Here is a 22,427-nt window from a genome sequence, read left to right as displayed (position 1 = left end):
TAAGTATTCCTATTAGTTTTTATTCAGTGTTAATAAGGATACTATGTTATGCAGAGCTGTACTTACAACACTTGAAATTATACTATTTTTAGTTGTGGCAACGAGCAAGCGGTGGAGCGGCATGAGAAAATATATTGGCATAAAACATGTTTTAATTAAAAAAATATGACATATTTTGTGCATAGCAGGAAATGTAAATATAACGGAAAATGTTTTTTTTTCATACACATTTTTTAATAATATTGTACTCATTTTGTAACTATAAAGAAGTGGGAGAACCTGTTTCCACTGCTGTGATATGATGACCGTGTGTTTGTTTGTGCATTAAATTCATGAATTAGATTCTCCCCCCAAAAAAGTGAGAGAAGAGAAGCAGAGACATGTGAAAACCGTGCTGCTCTTTTGTGAAGGCAAACACAAAGAAGGCTTTATTGATGACCCTGAATCGGCCGCCTTGCTCTGGGCTGCTTCTCTAAACTGGACCATTGTGCGGCCAAAAGCGGGGATTATTCATTATGTGCTTAGCTCTCATGTCAGACGCATCAAGGTATTGTGCCGCGCTTTGGGAAAAAGTCTCATAGTCCAAGTTTTCCATGAAATGTTGCGTGTCCGGCCCTCTCCGGCTTGCAAACATAATGCTCTGTCCCTTTAAACCAAGTGCACGTCTTGTAGGACCTCGAACCACTTACATCCTCTCTGCTCTCTGGAGGTGAAGTGTGGCCTGCCGACAGTGTTTGCTCTTGGGATTTCACTTGAAGATGTTTACAAAAGTCACCGCGGGGGCAACACAACCGGAAGAAAAAGTGACCTCAAACTGGTTCACTGAGTAGACCTCAGCGGCTAATCTGCTGCTAAATAGACCAGTTACAATCCATGAAATACTTTCTATCTGTAGAGTACCACAAGGCATAGTAGTTGTACTGCAATACGATCCACAGAGTACAGTGGAACCCCAATTTACAAACACCTCTATTTGCAAACTTTTAGATGCCTCTGTGTGTGAACTAGGGTTGTCCCGGTACCTATTTCGATACTTTTCGATACTTTTCTAAATAAAGGGGACCACAGAAAAATGGCATTATTGGCTTTATTTTAACAAAAAATTTTACGGTGCATTACACATAAGTTTCTTATTGCAATCGAAAAACAATTGTGTCTCTAAATAAAATAGTGAACATACTAGACAACTTGTCTTTAAGTAGTAAGTAAACAAACAAAGGCTCCTAATTAGTCTGCTGACGTATGCAGTAACATATTGTGTCATTTATCATTCTATTATTTTGTCAAAATTATCAGGGACTAACTGTAAAAATTAATAACTAATCTACTTGTTCATTTACTGTTAATATCTGCTTATTTTCTTTTTCAAGATGTTCTATATACACTTCTGTTCAAATGTAATAATCACTTATTCTTCTGTTGTTTGATACTTTACTTTATTTTTGGATGATACCACACATTTAAAGTTAAGTTAAGTTAAAGTTAAAGTACCAATGATTGTCACACACACACTAGGTGTGGAGAAATTTGATCACCCCCTGGGAGGAGAGGGGAGCAGTGGGCAGCAGCGGTGCCACGCCCGGGAATCATTTTTGGTGATTTAACCCCCACTTCCAACCCTTGATGCTGAGTTCCAAGCAGGGACGTAATGGCTTCCATTTTTATAGTCTTTGGTATGACTCGGCCGGGGTTTGAACTCACGACCTACCGATCTCAGGGCGGACACTCTAACCACTAAGCCACTCAAACATTGGTCATATTCAAAGTCCTCATGTGTCCAGGGGCGTATTTCCGATAAAAAATATTGATGTAATCATAGTAGTATCGACTACATACGCTATTGTACTTTATATCATTACAGTGGATGTTAGGTGTAGATCCACCCATGGCATTTGTTTACATTCAGGAGCGCTAGCTTTTGTTAGCGGCGACGCCGGTGAGCTATTGTATCCTCCAGTGACGTGCAGTCACTAGAGGCAGGTGAGGCGGGGCCTCACCTGCCATCATGGAAAGAAAAAAAATGTAAAAGGAAAAAAATATATATTAAATTGTTAATTGTATCCAGTGATTATACTATAAAGTTATTTTCCATTTAACTTCACCAGTTTTAGATTATTTTTATTCAAGATCGCTGAATTTTCACATTTGCCGTTCAAATACTAAGAAGAGACGGTGCGGTGATCAGCAGCCAGTTGAGGCACGCCACCCATTTGTGCCTCAACATGGATTGCGGACTCGGCTAACTGCTGGCCTGCTGTGCAGTGAGACTGTATTGCTATATGAATTATATTATACATTTCCATAGTTTAGTTAGCTGAGGTATATAATGTACAGTGTATTTTGTCAACAACTGTATGTGTGTAACGTATTTCTTGTGCTGAGCGATCATAAAACGGCTGCAAAAGAAGCACTGGCTGAGGCTCGCAGTATTGCCTCCTGCACCCCCGCCGTAGAATTTGCACCCCCTGACGGGAGTGTTATATCAACTAAAGCCCACACTTAAACTTTCCACGTGCAAGATTGAATCTATTTAAAAAAGTTATTTCATAAGAAGCCAAAAAGTGCAAAAACAATAATGTTCGTGTTGGAGGAGTTGTGAATGACTGCACGGCCACAACATTAGGTACACCTGCAGACTGCAGGTGTACCTAATTCACAACTCCTCCAACACGAACATTATTGTTTTTGCACTTTTTGGCTTCTTATTAAATAACTTTTGTAACCTATTTTTATGGGCTTTCCTCTTTGTGATGTTAAGTTCCTGTTATGCGCTGTTATACAGTATATGCCTTGAGCTCTTATTTTGAAGGCGCTAAGAGGCCACGTTGGAGTGGAGCGGAAGTTTTTGAAAGAAGGTAAATAAAGTGGTTCTCGTGTAAACTGGAGCCTCCGTGTTTGTTATTTTGTAGTTTCATACAGTATAGGCGACATTTATAAACCCTCGGTTACACTTTTTTAAATAGATTCAATCTTGGAAAGTTGAAGTGAGGGCTTTAGTTGATATAACACTCCCCTCAGGGGGTTCATTAATCCAGCACAACAGCGGCGCATGGACTTTATAAGTAAAGGTAAGACCATAATACTGTTTTTTTATTAAATGTGCTTTTTTGTGTGCTACAGTTTGTATGTGTAAAGTTAAAGTTAAGTTAAAGTACCAATGATTGTCACACACACACTAGGTGTAGTGAAATTTGTCCTCTGCATTTGACCCATCCCCTTGTTCACCCCCTAGGAGGTGAGGGGAGCTGTGGGCAGCAGCGGCGCCACACCCGGGAATCATTTTTGGTGATTTAACCCCCAATTCCAATCCTTGATGCTGAGTGCCAAGCAGGGAAGAATGCTGGTATGAGCTTTTAAACATAACCCGTTAACTGCTGCCAATCAAATGGTGAATAAGATACTCTTTAGGGTTCATATGTTTGTAAATCTGACTGTGATGAAGTCAGTGCCTCACCAGCCATGAACCTCACCACACGTCACTGGTATCCTCCTAGGGTGTGTAGTGAAGCATGTTAAGCTATTCCTCGTTCTGCAGGGATGATACTTGTAAGAAACTTACTGTATTTGTCGCCATGGAGGCGAGGATTAGTGATTTAGAAGTAGTTAAAACACTGTGGATGGATGTTAGTTGCTAGCTAGCTAGCCATGTCTTAAAGCACCTCTTCCTGGGGGCGCTTCAGTGTTATAACTTCACCTTTATCTTTACTTTTTAGGCCAAAATGCGTCCGTTCTCCCTTTTCTGTCTACACACTGTGTCTGATTGTAAGTACTCTGTGTGTGTGCTCTGCCCAACATGCTCCTCTGCTCATAAAACCAGCAATGTCATGACGTGACGACGCCCCGTCATGCCCGTTAAAAAAATAAATAAATAAATGAGCAACCGGTACTTCACAAACAGAGTATAGTCCCATTCTTGATTCATTAGTACCACGATACTATACTAGTACCGGTATACCGTACAACCCTAGTGTGAACCATGTCTACGTGTACATTCAATCATTCATTTTGTGTCACGCCTGCAGCCAAAAAGCAGGGCGGAGCTCCCCGGGACACAACTGATCACTTCTCAGTGCTCGGGCGTGTCCGAGCGTGTGTGCCGTTGTGTGTTTTAGTTCCCCTTTTGACAATTTGTGTCCATTTTGCTGACTCAACATGGGTCCCAAAAATACAACGGACCATTGTGGAAAGAACGAGGGAATCGTTGTGGAGTTCAAAAAATAAATAAAAAAGATTATTTGTGGGAAGTATATTAAGTATGGAAGTGTTATGGTATAGAAGTTTTAACTAGGTTGAGACAAGACTTTTCTTGTAAATATTGCCAAAGCAAACCTTTTTCACAGTGGAGAAGAGCTCCTCTGGTTTAGGGGTGTGTCTTTTAAGGCGCACACACACACACAAATCAGGACCCTACCCCGTCCCCGGGACCCCCGTTCTTGTTGAATATGACCAATGTATGATCCTGTAACTACTTGATATCGGATCAATACCTAAATTTGTGGTATCATCCAAAACTAATGTAAAGTATCAAACAAGAGAAGAATAAATTATTATTACATTTTAACAGAAGTGTAGATAGTATGTATACATGTATGTGTGTATGTGTATGTATATATGTATGTATGTATGTATATTTCTGGGGGTACGCTCTGGGCCTGCCTGTCAGACGGGGGTCGACGCCTCAGGCTACTGCATCCGAACTGCGTGTCTGGAGCTCCTGGGTCCCGCTGTCCATCCCTTCCGGGTGCCCGTCTTGGTTGGGGCCTGTTGGGCCTAGTCCCTGCGTCTATTGTGGTAGCTTGGTGCTGCAAGGTATTCCGGGGTGCTGCGAGTCGGCCAGTTGCTGGGGTAGTGACCTTGTTTGTCAGCATGTCTGTGATCTTCTTTTAATTCTTTTATTAAATTAATTAATTAATTTATTTATTTATTTTATTTTATTTTTTAATATATTTTATTAATATTATTTTTTAATTTTTCCCCTCCCTCAGGGGGGGGGGCTCGGCGGGGCGGTGGCTGGTTGTTCCATCTCCATCGTTGGGGTCCCTGCGGGTGGGGTGGGTGGTTCCCGTGGCCCTGTGCCTGGGTGGTCCTGCGGCGGCCGATTTGGGTGGGGTGGCCGGGGGCTGGCCTCGCCGCGCTCTCCGGGGGTGGGGGGTGGGCTCGTGGGGGCCCGGTTGCCGGTGGGGCGGGGGCGGTCTTCCCGTCCGGTTGCGGGGAGTCTCTGGGTCCCTCGGGCGGGGCGTCTCGCCTTTCTGCCCGTGTGGGGTGTGGTCTCTCGCTGGCTTGGGGTCTGGCTGTCCCCTGCTTTTCTCATGCCCTGTCCTCTGCCGGGTGCGTCTGTCTGCGGCCTGCTGCTGGCCCTTGTGGGCGGTACGGTGGGTCGGGCTCTGGGGTTCCTGTCGCTGGCCGGCTTGGCTGCGTGGGGGCGGTGGTCCCTGGTTCCCTGGGCACCACGCCTCCTGTTTGTGGGTTGGGCTCTCGGGGGTGATGGGGCCGTGCTCTGGCTCCCACGCACTCTGGGAGTCGAATGTATTGTACATGCAAATTCACATATGCTCACATACGTACATAGGTACCTACGCTCCCACATACATACACAAATACAGTACATATTTACCTACCTAATGTTCGTACATCCACACGCACATTCAATATACAAACATACACATACACATACTGTACATATACATTCACTGTACAAACACATATACACATTCTGTACATATACATTCATTGTACAAACACATATACACATTCTGTACAAATACAAGTACATATGCATACTTACACTCATGCACATAATCACGTTTCATCAAACATATATTAACGTTGTTGCCCTAGGGTAAACTGGGTGTAACACATGGCACACTGACAAAGCTTAACCTATTGTGACTATAACAATCTACAAGGTTAATGTAGGTTGCTTCTCTTTCTCCCCCTCCATTTTTCTGCATTCTTTCGTATCTCAAGTTATCATTACGTATATGTATTGTTGCATTTAAACAACTGTATTGTTGATAATAAAGGTAAATTATTGGTATTGTTCATTATCAATAGCGCTATTTCTATTGGTATTTGTATTGATCCATTTGTAGTGTAATAATGCTCATTGTCATTTCTGTATTATTTTTTATTTTTCGCTAACTGCTTATTTGCTATTACTTTTACCATCATATTTGTACATGTCATATTTGCTGATGTTGCTCTATTGTTGTTGTTGTTGTTGTTTGCTGTTGTTGTTTTTGTCTCTCTGTCTAATCCCCCTCTTGTCCCCACAATTTCCCCCTCTGTCTTCTTTTTTTTTCTCTTTCTATCCCCTCCTGCTCCGGCCCGGCTGCACTAAATGATAATATAAATACATTTAATAAAGTCAAATACAAATAAGGCAACAAGAGAAGTATCCTACACTTCTCTTTTGTAAAGTAAATCTGAACAGCCGACATGGGCATCTACATCAACTATATGATTTGCCTGAGAAGCTGGACAGGACACAAAAAAAAGAAAAAGAAAAAAAAAGAAGTGTAGATAGTACATGTTGGGGCCTGGCTCGAAGCCCTGCCTCGGTCCCATGGTGAATATGCAAAAAGGTTTATTCAAAACTACATTTAATCGCAGGGAAACTTTGTACAATTTATGGCAAGGGTGGGTACAAGTAAATCCCGTAACAGTAGATGAATGAGAATATTTAATGACACATTAGCATGTAGTATCCATTGATATTATTAGCGAGTAGGACACTGGTGCAGGTATCTTATTTTACGAACTAAAGAACGCACAGTATACAAGCCGCAGCCACTACATTTTTTAAGAATTTTTTTTTTTCCCCACATATTAGCCGCACCACAGATATATAAGTTGTGAATTAACAATTTACACATTCATCTTTTGCAAATGTTTATATAGATACCTTAACGGTGTCTGTAACACGGCAGTAAAACAGTTGATCAAACAAAACAGAAGTCATCGTCCTGGACCTACTAGCTGCGGAAACTAGCTCTTCAATCAGCTAAACAGACTCTATAACGCCATGGGGATGTTTTGGTGAATTTACTGAGGAATTTGTGAAACTGAAACAATGCAAAAAGAATGCCATTGTAAGTTAATTATACTAACACAGACACCCGTGAATGTATTAGCATATTTGCTAATGCTAACGATGCTAGCTTCATTACATCTTGATAGCATGTACAAATATGCATGAAAAGACATCACACGTAGGACGGTTTAGTAAGTATAAACAGGTTAAGTTGCATTGTAAAACTTACAAACGTTGCTTGGAGTGATGAATGACAAACCCATACGAGTAGAAACACTATGGAGGACGAGAAGACGGAACGACATTTGTACTTCCAGTTTAAAGTACTAAACAAAAGGAAATACTGTAGACGCTCACCTTGCAGCACCTGCAGTGAGAAAACTCGTCCAAAAGATGGCACCACAGCACAAACAATAAAACACTTGTTCTGTTTCTTTGCTTGTGTTCTATGAAAACTATTTGCATTATGGCTGTTAGCGAAGAAAAATCTTTATATTGGCTTCACCGTTTTCTAAGCCGCAGGGTACAAAGGGTAGGAAAAAAGTAGCGGTATGTAGTCAGAAATTTACGGTAGTTACAGAGTTAAGGTTTAGCATACATTGTCAGTATGTTTTATTACCATCGAACAATATTTTTGTCTCCTCTGAATTATATAGCTATTGTAAGATAACTCAATGACTCAACAAATGTAATGACACATTAGCATGTAGCATTGTTAGCTTAACCAAATTACAAAACCCAAAACCAGTGAGGTTGGCACTTTGTGTAAATGGTAAATAAAAACAGAATACAATGATTTGAAAATACTTTTCAACTAATATTCAATTGAATAGACTGCAAAGACAAGATATTTAATGTTTGAACTGGTAAACTTTGTTATTTTCTGCAAATATTAGCTAATTTGGAAATTGATGCCTGCAACATGTTTCATAGAAGCTGGCACAAGTGGCAAAAAAGACTGATAAAGTTGAGGAATGCTCATCAAACACATATTTGGAACATCCCACAGGTGAACAGGCTAATTGGGAACAGGTGGGTGCCATGATTGGGTATACAAGCAGCTTCCATGAAATGCTCAGTCATTCACAAACAAGGATGGAGCGAGCGTCACCACTTTGTCAACAAATGCGTCAGCAAATTGTCTTAACAGTTTAAGAACAGCATTTCTCAACCAGCTATTGCAAAGAATTTAGGGATTTCACCATCTACGGTCCGTAATATCATCAAAAGGTTCCGAGAATATGGAGAAATCACTGCACGTAAGCGGCAAGGCCGACAACCAACATTGAATGCCCGTGATTTTCGATCCCTCAGGTGGTACTGCATCAAAAAGCGACATCAGTGTGTAAAGGATATCACCACATAGGCTCAGGAACACTTTAGAAAACCACTGTCAGTAACTACAGTTTGTCGCTACATCTGTAAGTGCAAGTTAAAACTCTACTATGCAAAGCCAAAGCCATTTATTGTCATGACGTGGATTGATACGCAGCTTACTGCGAGGATTGTTTTCCCGGGATGCAAACAGACTTGACCGGACAACGCTTGCAGGTAAAAACTTGATTTAATCTTGATATACTACAAAAGGGGTACAAACAAAAGGCGCTCAAGGCGAAGGCACAACTTAACGAAAGAAACAAAAACGTAAACACTTAGCCTAAACTATGGTCAAAAACAAACAAGACTTACTGTGGCGTAGCATGAAGCGAACAATCGCATGAAAACAAGCATGAAAGGATCATCAATAGAGCAATTCAGAGTACCAACATGGGCAGAGCAAGAAATGAACATCATTGTCGCCAGGACGACTAACTGAAAAAGACAGGCTTAAATAATAATGTCATGATTAGAGCCAGGTGCGTGTGTCAAATGAGTCAGGTGAAAACAACAAGTTGCCATGGTGACCAAACATGGGAGCGCAAACAGGAACTATTGGAGTCTTAAACCGAACAGAACAGAACCAAACAAAACATGATCTAGACCACAGACCATGACATTTATCAACAACACCCAGAAACGCCGCCAGTTTCGCTTGGCCCAAGCTCCTCTAAGATGGACTGATACAAAGTGGAAAAGTGTTCTGTGGTCTGACGAGTCCACATTTCAAATTGTTTTTGAAAACTGTGGACGTTGTGTCCTCCGGACCAAAGAGGAAAAAAACCCTTCGGATTGTTCTAAGCGCAAAGTTCAAAGCACCTAAAAAGCTTCAAAAATTGGTCTCCTCAGTTCCCAAATGTTTACTGAGTGTTGTTAAAAGGAAAGGCCGTGTAACACAATGGTAAAAATGGCCCTGTTCCAACTTCTTTGCAATGTGTTGCTGCCATTAAATTCTAAGTTAGATTATTTGCAACAAAGAAAAAAGTTTCCCTGTTCTAACATTAAATATCTTGTCTTTGCAGTCTATTCAATTGAATATAAGTTGAAAAGGATTTGCAAATCATTGCATTCTGTTTTTATTTACCATTTACACAACGTGCCAACTTCACTGGTTTTGGGGTTTGTGCCTGTGGATGAGATAAACAGGCTGGGTATAATGCTATATTCTTGCATGGATGTACGTCGTAGTTTCAAATCGGGAAACAGACATTGTAACAACACATAACCTGCACACTTGAAAGGGAAAAGCTAATTAACTAACTTTTGAGATGCTTTCCTCTCATTGGTTCTGAAGTACTTATGACTTGTCCGTCAATAGGGAAGTGTACTGCTAAAACGACAAACACGGCTGACGGGGCATAGACGCTATCTTTTGCATGTTAAAAAAGACAACTTGTTTTGAAAAGACCCTCAAAAAGGGGCTTGTAAAGCAAAACTGATACGAAGTTTTCAAATTTACTCAGTGGCCTAGTGGTTAGAGTGTCCGCCCTGAGATCGGTAGGTTGTGAGTTCAAACCCTGGCCGAGTCATACCAAAGACTATCAAAATGGGACCCATTACCTCCCTGCTTGGCACTCAGCATCAAGGGTTGGAATTGGGGGTTAAATCACCAAAAATTGTTCCTGGGCGCGGCCACTGCTGCTGCCCACTGCTCCCCTCACCTCCCAGGGGTTGATTAAGGGTGATGGGTCTAATGCAGAGGATCATTTTGCCACACCTAGTGTGTGTGTGACAATCATTGGTACTTTACCTTTAACTTTTTAAAACTGATACGAAATTTTGACAGCAGCACCACCATTACATGTTTTGGTGAGCACAAGGAATTGTTTTAAATGTAGATGAAAAATCCCAACGGTTAACTCAGCTGTGTTGCGCTTTAAAAGCGCCTTCTGTCCCACGCCTGCCTTCTCATGAATGACTTTGAGGGCTCCCGTTTGTGTTTGGAGTTAACAAAGCTCACACGCAGCACAGCCAACATATTTATGACCTACAGTCCGTGCGAGAGGCCGGCATGAGCCCACGCTCCTGCCTGCTCGGCACACAGGCGGCATAAAGGAGGAAATGAATGTGTGAGGGATGAATGCGTGGCCCTGGGGGTCAGCTTAATGGAGTGAGACCCTCAGCTCCTATTGACTTCCACAGCCAAACTATTAACTCCCCGCAACTCCCGAGCTACGGCCTCATTATTCATTTAACCAGGGGGTGGGGGGGACATTCCACATTTACATATCTAAGCTTGATGACTTGTGAGTGCTTCACTGCAAACTGGGGTTGTACGGTATACCGGTACTCATACCGCAGTACTAATTAAGTGAAAAAATGCACCATACTGCCTTTGAAAAATACTGGTACTTGTTTTTTTGATGCGCCGTGGTGACAATGCTGGTAATGTGAGCCGAGGCGCACACACACAGTGTGCTTACAAGCGGAAACAGTGTTGAGACAAAAGACGGAGAATGGACGTATTTTGGCTTCAAAACAAAAGATAAAGGTGAAGAAATAACACTGAAACGCCCTCAGGAAGAGGTGCGCTTTAAGGCCCTGTTTACACTAAGCTGGCTAAGGTTATCCAGGGTAAATAACACCTAACCTTATCCGTGTCCACACACAACAATGTCACCGTTTAAGACCCCCGCACTCCTCCGTCCATCGGCGCAATGCGACCGAGTACGCATGCGCGGGGGAAAGAAAAAAGCGTCCATTTGCTCTCCAGTAGAAGACTTTACTTCACTGTGAAGTTATTTAAAAGAGATATATTGTAAATAGTTTGCTTTGCATTTTACATTTGTTTGCTGTGTTTTGTGTGCAAGTTTTTAAATTAAAATGTATTTCCTTTGAACAATATCCAGTGTTGTGGTATTTCAACTAACTAGAATCCAGTGTGTCTATTGTAGTGAATCACACCTGAGACATCATAAATTAATCAAATCTTTATTGGACACGTAAACAATGTTCTAAAGAACATTTTACAACAATTAATCTAGACAGAGAATACCCAAAGTATTGTTGTTGTGCATGACTCCGCCGTTGGGGTATTCTTTCGTGAGATATGGCGTCAGGGGATAAATTGGGTCACGGCAAAGAAAAAAAGGGAGCGGATCTTCATCTTCCAGCAGTTGTTTGGGACACGAGGGGATGGTTCCATTTTCAGCTGAGCGCTAATGGCGTAGTTAGCGAAGATGCGGGCATCACGCACGCTGCCTGGCCATTTCACAGTCACATCCATAAAGCAATATTTGTAGTCACACACTGACATTTGAAAGTTCTCTTGCCATCTGAGAAGTGTTGTATCCCAAATAGCTGCAATCGCCCGTTGCCTTCTCTTAAGATATTGATTTGTGATTTCCAAAAGCACCTGTACATGTACAAGAAGGAGAAACATGTCTGAATGATCCGCCTCCATCTTTGTTATGAAGCTGCCTGTGGCACGTTCTTTCTGATGTTTCTGGCATCACTTCCTGTGTGGGTGCGGTCTTTCTGGCGTCACTTCCTCTCCGAACTCAGTTTGTAAACGATCAATGAGTCCATACAAAGCTAAGTGCCGGAGATTCAAGAATTACATGGCTGACTTACCCGTGTAAAAATTTGTCCGAGGAAAGGACCTTTTTAAATTAATTTACATTATGCACGCGGGTAATAACCTGTGGTTAATCATGATTAATCGAAATTGCTTTAAAATCACAAATAAAGGTGATAAGCAGATATTTGTTTTTATCTCAAAAAAATGGTTTTGCAATACAGTATATAATAATATAATTGGCATGATCAGATCAAATCAAAGTTTATAATATGCATTTCTTTTCTGTCAAATTTGAAAGAACGAATGCATTTAGTAAAAAAAAAAAAAAAAAAGTATTTTATTGAAACCCATTTTTTCCAAGCTTTCGCGGGCCACATTAAATGCTGTGGCGGGCCAGAACTGGCCCCCGGGCCTTGAGTTTGACACATGTGCCCTAGGAGGATACAATAGCTCACCGCTGACAGCAAGCTTGCGCTCCTGAATGTAAACATCCATCCATCCCATCCATTTTCTACCGCTTATTCCCTTTTGGGGTCGCGGGGGGCGCTGGAGCCTATCTCAGCTACAAATCTATACAAATATCAATTGTACCGATACCAAGTACAAGAGCTGTATATAGTCGTTACTACAATATATTTTATAATCACAAAATATTTTGTCTTTTTCATTGTTTATAAACCCAAGAAATGCATCCCTGGACACAAAATAACTTTATTTATGACCAATGTGTAATCCTGTAACTACTTGGCATTGGATCCATACCCGGATGTGTAGTATCACCCAAAACCTATGTAAAGTATCCAACAACAGAAGTGATTATTACAGGACTAGTCCATTACATCATGAAGAGGACCACAGTTTCAAGAGCACAAGGTCTCAGGGGCCAGACATCGAAATGTGGATGTGTCTTCAGAAAGTGTCTCTGCAGGTTAAATTTCTATGAGACTGTGTTGACCTAATTACAAAGAAAACACATCGACTTTCACACTGCACTGTCAATAAATTAATTATTTTGCACTCACTACTCCAGCGTGTGCAGCTCGTTAAGAAAAAGAAGCTCCTGTTTTTGTTGGATTGATGTGCCTTCTTTTGAATTATTTTCCTTCCCTAATTTTATTTCTTTACACTTCTTACTTCATTTAGGTTTGTAAGACTGAAAATATAAACATAAAATAGACAAAAGCATACTGTCCATTGTGTATTTTACATAAATAAGATAGAAAGTTTATATATTTACACAATAAACTACAAATGTTTACACATCTAAAAATTACACAACGCAACACAATGTAGCACTACATCTATTAAATGAGGTTTGATCGTTACTCCATCCAACCATTTTTTACCGCTTGTCCCTCTCGGGGTCGCGAGGTTACTGCAGCCTATCCCAGCTGCATTCGGGCGGAAGGCGGGATACACCCTGGACAAGTCGCCACCTCATCTCAGACAAAAAACAACACAACACGAATACAAAAGACATCACGAAGTCTGCAATTTCAATACGAAGGCGGCCATTACCCTGCCAAGCTTTGCTACCACTGCTTTCTTTCGGCTTAGTAAATTCCATCGCTTTCCCTTTGCTTCCTGTGCACTCCCATCTACACTAGTTTTATTCTTTTTTTTTGTATAATAAAGGGGAACATTATCACCAGACCTATGTAAGCGTCAATATATACCTTGATGTTGCAGAAAAAAGACCATATATTTTTTTAACCGATTTCCGAACTCTAAATGGGTGAATTTTGGCGAATTAAATGCCTTTCTATTATTCGCTCTCGGAGCGATGACGTCACAATGTGACGTCACATCGGGAAGCAATCCGCCATTTTCTCACTTTCGTCGGTGTGTTGTCGGAGGGTGTAACAACACGAACAGGGACGGATTCAAGTTGCACCAGTGGCCCAAAGATGCGAAAGTGGCAAGAAATTGGACGAAATTTGTTCAAAATACGAGGGTGTGGGGAAACCCGACGAAATGGTCAGTCGTTTGTTCCGCATACTTTACCGACGAAAGCTATGCTATGGCAGAGATGGCAAGAATGTGTGGATATCCTGCGACACTCAAAGCAGATGCATTTCCAACGAAAAGTCAAAGAAATCTGCCGCCAGACCCCCATTGAATCTGCCGGAGTGTGTGAGCTATTCAGGGACAAAGGACCTCGGTAGCACGGCAAGCAATGGCGGCAGTTTGTTCCCGCAGACGAGCGAGCTAAACCCCCTGGATGTCTTGGCTCACACCGTCCCTTATGCCACCGAAGATGATCAAGAGAAGAATATCGACCCTAGCTTCCCTGGCCTGCTGACATCAACTCCAAAACTGGACAGATCAGCTTTCAAGAAAAGAGAGCGGATGAGGGTATGTCTACAGAATATATTAATTGATGAAAACTTTATTCATTACTCGCGGTTTTACGTAAATTATTATACATAAACTGTGTTTACCAATAATTTAGCTTAAAAACATTTATTTTTTTCAACCATTCGAGTACATTCGGGTAGTCTTGTGTAATGCAGTATTTTGTGTCTATTTAGGTATGGTTAACCTGAGTGCTGAAATCGTGGAAAAATATATGTTCTTAGCGCTCCTGAAATGGGCTGTCTGCACTCTCAAAGTGCATGTTGTTGCCAAATGTATTTCATATGCTGTAAACCTAGTTCATAGTTGTTAGTAATTATCTTATCAGACAGTGTTAAGCCGCTGAAATCCGAGTCTGAATCCGAGCTAATGTCGCTATATCTTGCTGTTCTATCCGCCATGTTTGTTTGTATTGGCATCACTGTGTGACGTCACAGGAAAATGGACGGGTGTATATAACGATGGTTAAAATCAGGCACTTTGAAGCTTTTTTTAGGGATATTGCGTGATGGGTAAAATTTTGAAAAAAACTTTGAAAAATAAAATAAGCCACTGGGAACTGATTCTTAATGGTTTCAACCCTACTGAAATTGTGATAATGTTCCCCTTTAAATACAGTTTTACCTGCATGCTGTCTCTTTTGGGGTCAGAACTACCTCTACCATGCAGACTTGTCACATGCGACTAACCAAAAAGCTTGAAAAATCGAAAATGGCAAGTTTTCTTGGGTTTTTTTGGCACATCGTTTGAAGTAATATACGTCATATCAGGATGTGTATTGCTTTAATAAATCACATAGTTTGCACAAAAGTCCCAACTGTGCTGGGTTTTTCTTTTAGTTTGATTTGCTTTAAAAAAAACATTCTCATTCTATTTGCACTATAAGATCACGTTCTATTCTATTTTTCTTTGTATTCTATTCTGTTCATAATATATTCCTTTTACTCGAAGCTATCGTAATGACAATAAAGCTGATTCTGATTCTGATAATGTACCACATGTATACCCTATTCTATAAAAGTGTTTACTCTTCTAGTGGTACTATGAACACTCTCCCATTCAGGGAATCCAACCTTGGGGGCGTGCTTCAGTTTAAAATATCAACTTCCCAGTACAAATGGAACCATCATTAGGCCAAATCTTGTCCGAGAATTGTGCGCCATCCCATATGTCTCATAAAGTTCCTTGAACTCTTGAAATTGGTATAACATTGAAATATTTTGTTTGTTGCAAATAAGATGTCAGCTAGAGGACCAAAAATAAATAAAGTATCAGGTAGAGAGGCTTTCATGATCAACATTGAAAGGTAATAATTGATCGGACAATCAAATACCTTTTCGCAGATATCAGGCAATATTGATCGGTGTGTTTACTTGTGCATCTGAATGTCCCTCAAATAAGCACACAATTCCTTCTATTTCAGTCAAGTCATTTACAAAAGATGAGACATGGTAGGCTAGAGGCTACTGGGGGCTAGCAGCTACACAACAGATAAGCACACAATAGCACAATGGGGGCGGTATAGCCCGGTTGGTAGAATGGCCAGCAACGTGAGGGTTCCATCCTAGTCACTGTCGTTGTGTCCTTGGGCAAGACACTTTACCCACCTGCTCCCAGTGCCACCCACACTTCTTTAAAAAAAATTTAACTTAGATATTGGGTTTCACTATGTAAAGCGCTTCGAGTCACTAGGGAAAAGCGCTATATAAATATAATTCACTTCACTTCACTTCACTTCACATGAGGTAGACATAATAAGTGGTAAACAAGGCTTCGCCAACATCCCACGGAACATACTATGATTTGTGCTGATATTGTGTCAAATGTATATCGGTATCAGCCAATACTCAAGGCTCCAATAGGGGTATTGTCTCAGAAGTGAAAAAATTTGTATCGGGTGACCTTTTCGAAAATAACTATTTAATATTTTCATCGCTTGAAAGCCCTAATATAAAGCTAGCCTTTAATCGCAGATTAATTACAAGTACATGACAGACAAAATGCGATTAGTTTCTATTAAGTTTTTTAATCGTTTGAAAGCTCTAATAAAAAGCTAGCCTTTAAACGCAGATTATTACGAGTTAACAACAGACAAAATGTCATTAATTGCAATAAAATGTGTAAATTCTTTAACGACCCAATATAAATCCATCCTTTAATCACAGAATAATTACACGTAAACTAAAGACAATTACGATCAAATGTTTTCATTGCTTGACAGCTCTAGTATAAGGCTATCCTGTAATGACAGATTAACTACACGTTAACTACAGACAAAATCTGATCAATTACGAATAAATGTTTTCATTGCTTGACAGCCCGAGTATGAAGCAATTATCTAATAGCAGATAAATGATGAGTTAACTTCAGACAAATTGTGATTATTCATGACTAAATGTTGATTTTTTTTGTCAGCCAATACCATCTTGTAATCGAATTTTAACAAACAAAATTAACTAATCACAATTAATATTTTATTCGTTTGACAGCCCTAATATTAAGATATCCTTCAATGGAAGATTAATTATGAGTAAACAACGAACAAAATGTGATTAATCACAAATACATTTTCTGATTGACAACCCAAATATAAAACTATCCTTTAATCACAGATTAATTTCAAGTAACCTATGGACAACATGTGATCAATCAAGATTACATTTTTGAATCGTTTGACAGCCTGATATCCCTTAATCGCAGATTAATTATGAGTCCACATCCGACAAAATAGATTAATCGCGATTAAAGGATTTAATCGTTTTACAGCACTAATATAAAGATTTCCTTCAATTGCAGATTAATTAAAAGTTAACTATGGACAAAATGTGAACAATCACAATTAAATGTTTTAATCGTTTGACAGCCCTAATATAAGGATATTCCTTAATTGCAGATTAATTATGAGTCAACAGCTGACAAAATGGATTAATCGCTATTAAAGGTTTTAATAGTTTTACACCACTAATACAAAGATTTCCCTCAATTGCAGATTAGTTAAAAGTTAACTATGAACAAAATGTGATCGATCAAAATTATTATTTTTAATCGTTAGACAGCCCTAATATGTAACTATTTTGAGAATCATTGTCGGAAAAAAACACATGTTAACGTGAGACATGAGCTCCAGAATAAATTTGAACAATTCATCGACATAAATCTTATAACCATTCCTGACGATTTTTGTGCGTAAACCCATGAAAATAAATCCATCTAAAAAGTGTTATTTAAGAGTTTATGGACTGGGTGAAAGGTCTAAATTTATGAACTTGAGTGAAACGTGAACGTGTGTTAGTCTGTTTCACATGACCTGTGACAGTCCCAGGCTGTAGTCGATGATCCGGAAGAAAAAGCCTTAGCTTTGTTCCAACTGTAATATGATATTCATGCATATTTCAATGGCCTCCGGAGACAAGAGTGGGGCTCGTTAAGAATCACCACGGCCTTCAATGACGAGTGCGTCATCAATAACAAGCGTGAGGGGTATGTTTCTTTAAGACCAGCCCATAAACGGTGGCCCGGTCAGCGCCTCCTTCAGTGGGAACGGGCTGGCGGCGGCCCCAGCTTTCCTTGGCGGGTGGAGCCTGCCATTGAAGTGTGAATAGGCCGCCATGGCAGATTACACCGCACAGCTGTCCCCCTACCGTGGAAATTAAGTTATGCCCCGTGTCAGCAAGTTTTGTCTTTTCCTCTCGCTGTCGCTTTCTCTCATCCCTGCACCCCCACTGCCATTATCTCCTCCGGCCCCCTCCCCTCTCCTCCCGACAAAAGTGGAGGCCTCTCACAAGGGCGAGGGTTAGGCCAGGCTATAGGATGTGGGGTGGAGGGAGGGTAAAACCACGAGCGCTGATGCAACACACGATGACATTTAGGCACACACAAACTTCACGAGCTGGCCCTGACTTTGTGCGCGTCTTGGACCGCTGCTCGGCGTGTGCACGGCCCCCGACTTTTGTTGATGTGTGGGTGTAGCTGTTTGCCTGGCGGTCAAAATGAAAGCAAAACAACTGCAGATCCTCTATAGGATGCTGGGAATGTCCCCCTCAACTTGAGAGAATTACACAATAACACTTTAACTCAGCGGTGTCAGGGGGCCCTGAGAGTCAAGTGCTTCTCAATTATTTTTTTGTCATACCCCCCATGGGGACATCATTTTTTTCACACCCCCACCCCGTAAATTGATCCATTTTAAGAAACGGTTCAAACTCAAAGTGTTTACAAAGTGCAAAACCCAAAACCAGTGAAGTTGTCACGTTGTGTAAATGGTAAATAAAAATAGAAAACAACGATTTGCAAATCCTTTTCAACTTATATTCAATTGAATAGACTGCAAAGGCAAGACATTTAATGTTCACACTGGAAAACTTTGTTATTTTTTGCAAATATTAGCTCAGTTGGAATTTGATGCCTGCAACATGTTTCAAAAAAGCTGGCATAAGTGGCAATAAATACTGATAAAGTTGAGGAATGCTCATCAAACACTTATTTGGAACATCCCACAGGTGAACAGGGGTGCCACGATTGGGTATAAAAGCAGCTTCCATGAAATGCTCAGTCATTCACAAACAAGGATGGGGCGAGGGTCACCACTCTGTGAACAAATGCGTGAGCAAATTGTCTAACAGTTTGAACAACATTTCTCAACCAGCTATTGCAAGGAATTTAGGGATTTCACCATCTACGGTCCATAATATCATCAAAAGGTTCAGAGAATCTGGAGAAGTCACTGCACGTAAGCGGCAAGGACGAAAACCAACTTTGTATGCCCGTGATCATCGATTCCTCAGGCGATACTGCATTAATAAGCGACATCAGTGTGTAAAGGATATCACCACATGGGCTCAGGAACACTTCAGAAAACCACTGTCAGTAACTACAGTTGGTCGCTACATCTGTAAGTGCAAGTTAAAATTATATTATGCAAAGCCAAAGCCATTTATCAACAACACCCAGAAACGCCGCCGGCTTCGCTGGGCCCGAGCTCATCTAAGATGGAATGATGCAAAGTGGAAAAGTGTTCTGTGGTCTGACGAGTCCATATTTCAAATTGTTTTTGGAAACTGTGGACGTCGTGTTCTCCGGACCAAAGAGGAAAGGAACCATTCGGACTGTTCTAGGCGCAAAGTTGAAAAGCCAGCATCTGTGATGGTATGGGGGTGTATTATTGCCCAAGGCATGGGTAACTTACACATATGTGAAAGCACCATTAATGCTGAAAGGTACATACAGGTTTTGGAGCAACATATATTGCCATCCAAGCAACATCTTTTTCATGGACGCCCCTGGTTATTTCAGCAAGACAATACCAAGCCACATGCTGCACGTGTTACAACATCTTGGCTTCGTAGTAAAAGAGTGCGGGTACTAGTAGTCCAGACCTGTCTCCCACAACGGAGACCCCGGACTGTTGAACAACTTAAGCTGTACATCAAGCAAGAATGCGAAAGAATTCCACCTGAAAAGCTTCAAAAATGTGTCTCCTCAGTTCCCAAACGTTTACTGAGTGTTGTTAAAAGGAAAGGCCATGTAACACAGTGGTAAAAATACCCCTGTGACAACTTTTTTGTAATGTGTTGCTGCCATTAAATTCTAAGTTAATGATTATTATATCCTTAGTTGATGTTAGATGGGCGGTCTTAACTCCGCTAATATTTGGCATCAAGCCAAGCAGCTGTGTGCGCGTCTACGTATTTACATGTTACGTATCTACATGTCACGTATCTACATGTTACGTATCTACATGTCACGTATCTACATGTCATGTATCTACATGTTACGTATCTACATGCTACGTATCTACATGTCACGTATCTACACGTTATGTATTTAGCTCAAAAAGGTTCATTTTGGCTTGTTATTCATATACTTTTTCAAATGTTCTCGTAATCAGACCATCTTTTCGGTATATTAGATGGAATCTTTACCTGCCATGTTTCGACCATCTGCAGTCTTCTTCAGAAGGGTCACCTGACCACTGTGACGTCTTGCCTCTCAGCTGTTTTTATAGGCGTGGCCAACCAGGCAGACCTGTCAAAAAAATGTTAACTAAATAAATAAATGTTGTGTATCTACATGTTATGGATCTACATGTTATGGATCCACACGTTACGGATCTACATTGTACGGATTTACATGTCACGGATCTACATGTTACGTACCTACATGTCACGAGTCTACATGTTACGTATCCACATGTTATGTTATCTACATGTTATGTATCTACATGTTATGTATCTACATGTGCACAGCAGGGGAGCAGGTTAACTCATGAGAGGAGCGTGTGTGTGTTTGCGAGAATGGCAACATGATGGCTGAGTGACGTCAGTGAGGGAGTTGACGTCAGTGAGGGAGTTGGCGAGCAAAGAGAGGGAGGGGTAGCGCATGCACTGCGCAGTAGAAGGATGAACACGTCTGGTTGTGTCCTGCAAAGCTAATAATAAAGCAACCAGATTGTAACAAATCGGCGGCCTCAAATTCTGACCAGAAAGCAGAGCTTAGCAGATAAAGTGAAGTGTGTTACACCGGACGAAAACATCCACCCTGGAAGGAACGTCTGCCCTGTGCTCCTTCACTAGCCGAACAGCAGGACAGGTGTAACAACTACATTATTACCGGTCACTATAACTCCTTGTGCAGATCTGAATGCTTATTATGTAGATGTTTTCCGATGTTTGAAGCACACTCAACATCATGCGCCTCGGCTCTGTCGCCACCGCTGCACAGCAGCATTCAGATGAAAGAACGGTACCGGTACTTTTCAAAGGCAGTATAGTACTGATTTCAATCAATCACTTTATCAGTACAGGTATACCGTGCAACCCTAGTGTGACGTCATCATGTCATTTGGAATGAATTAGGCTAATAAAAAGGCTCAACAATCATTAAAAGACAAATCTTTGTGTTTTAATGATTATTTTATTAGTATCAACATTTTAGCTTTTTTATTAGTATCAACATTTCAGCTTTTTCTCTATACATTATGCCTTCTTGTTGTATTTTTCTATATTTTTGTTTATTTCATTTTTACGATGTGCCATTAAAAAAAGTGCACTCGGCAAAGGTCATACTTTGCCTTCTTGGTGAAATAAATAAAGCAGTGGTGTTCGAAGTGTTGCCAAACAACAGGAAAGTGTCTCTAAGTTGTTTTTTTCTTAGCACTTCTGGTAGTGATAAAGGTTGGCTCGGAGCGTTTCTGCACAAAGTGGTAATTCATGCACACTCCCTGGGCTTGTGGTGGCAGAGCTCCGCTCTCATTCTCACTGTGAATACTTTAGAATAAACGCATGGCGGTAGATAGACCTCTCTTTCACTTTGAACATGTACTGCTACTCGCTAAATATAGCGACAAACTGGCTGAAGTAATTAGTATTAACTTATGATAATTATTATATACATTTTGCTAGATTTTTCAAATGTTGCTGCTTTTGTACAATTTTTTCACAACATACTGTTTCGGCATTGCTGTTTCGGTGATTCAAGTTTTTTTTCGGTGCATCACTAGTCAATAGCGCACAAAAATAGGCCATTTACATCCATTCATACAATGTATTACTTCAATTTGTTTTCACGTAAAAAAAAAAAAAAAAATTTAAGGTGTGGCGGCATTTATTTTGTTGTGGTGGTGCGCCACGATCAAATAAATGTCGGGGAAACCCCCAAGTGACCCCACTAATTGAGGAATCAAAATAATTTAGTGCACCGATGTCAAACTCAGCGGCCGGGGGCCGTATTTGGCCCATCACATCATTTTATATGGCCCGCGAACGCCTAGCAAAATATGCATCAATGAAGTACCTTATCTTTCCGTACTAAATGTATTTGTTCTTTCCATTTTGACAACAAAAAAAACATATGTGTATATATATATATATATATATATATATATATATATATATATATATATATATATATATATATAAATGCACTGCATGAAATTGCATACTTTTTAAATGTTAATATTATGCAATATTAAGTAAAGTAAAAGTAAAGTACCAATGATTGTACCCACTGGAGGGGTTTGTGGTCCGAGCAGAGGCTGAATGAGCGCCCCAGGAGGTAGCATTGGAGGTACCCGACCGCCCACCTGATGGCGAGGCACTCCCTCTCCACTGTGCTATACCTGGCCTCTCTTTCGGATAGGTTTCG

General features: G+C 40.7%; 1 long non-coding RNA gene across 1 annotated transcript in view; it reads right to left on the bottom strand.

Moving 5' to 3' along the window:
* Positions 1-22,395, bottom strand: part of LOC133620624 (uncharacterized) — a 27,726-nt gene extending 5,331 nt beyond the window's left edge. Inside the window, exons 1-2 of the long non-coding RNA XR_009817543.1 lie at positions 22,275-22,395; positions 20,207-20,309 (exon numbers count right to left, since the gene is read on the bottom strand). This is a non-coding gene — a long non-coding RNA (uncharacterized lncRNA). The remainder of the gene's footprint in view (positions 1-20,206; positions 20,310-22,274) is intronic.
* Between the last annotated feature and the right edge of the window lie 32 nt (positions 22,396-22,427).

Source organism: Nerophis lumbriciformis, linkage group LG24 (genome assembly GCF_033978685.3).
Source record: "Nerophis lumbriciformis linkage group LG24, RoL_Nlum_v2.1, whole genome shotgun sequence".
Taxonomy (NCBI): Eukaryota; Metazoa; Chordata; class Actinopteri; order Syngnathiformes; family Syngnathidae; genus Nerophis; species Nerophis lumbriciformis.
Note: the sequence above shows the minus strand (reverse complement) of the source record. Positions and strands in the feature narration are given on the sequence as shown.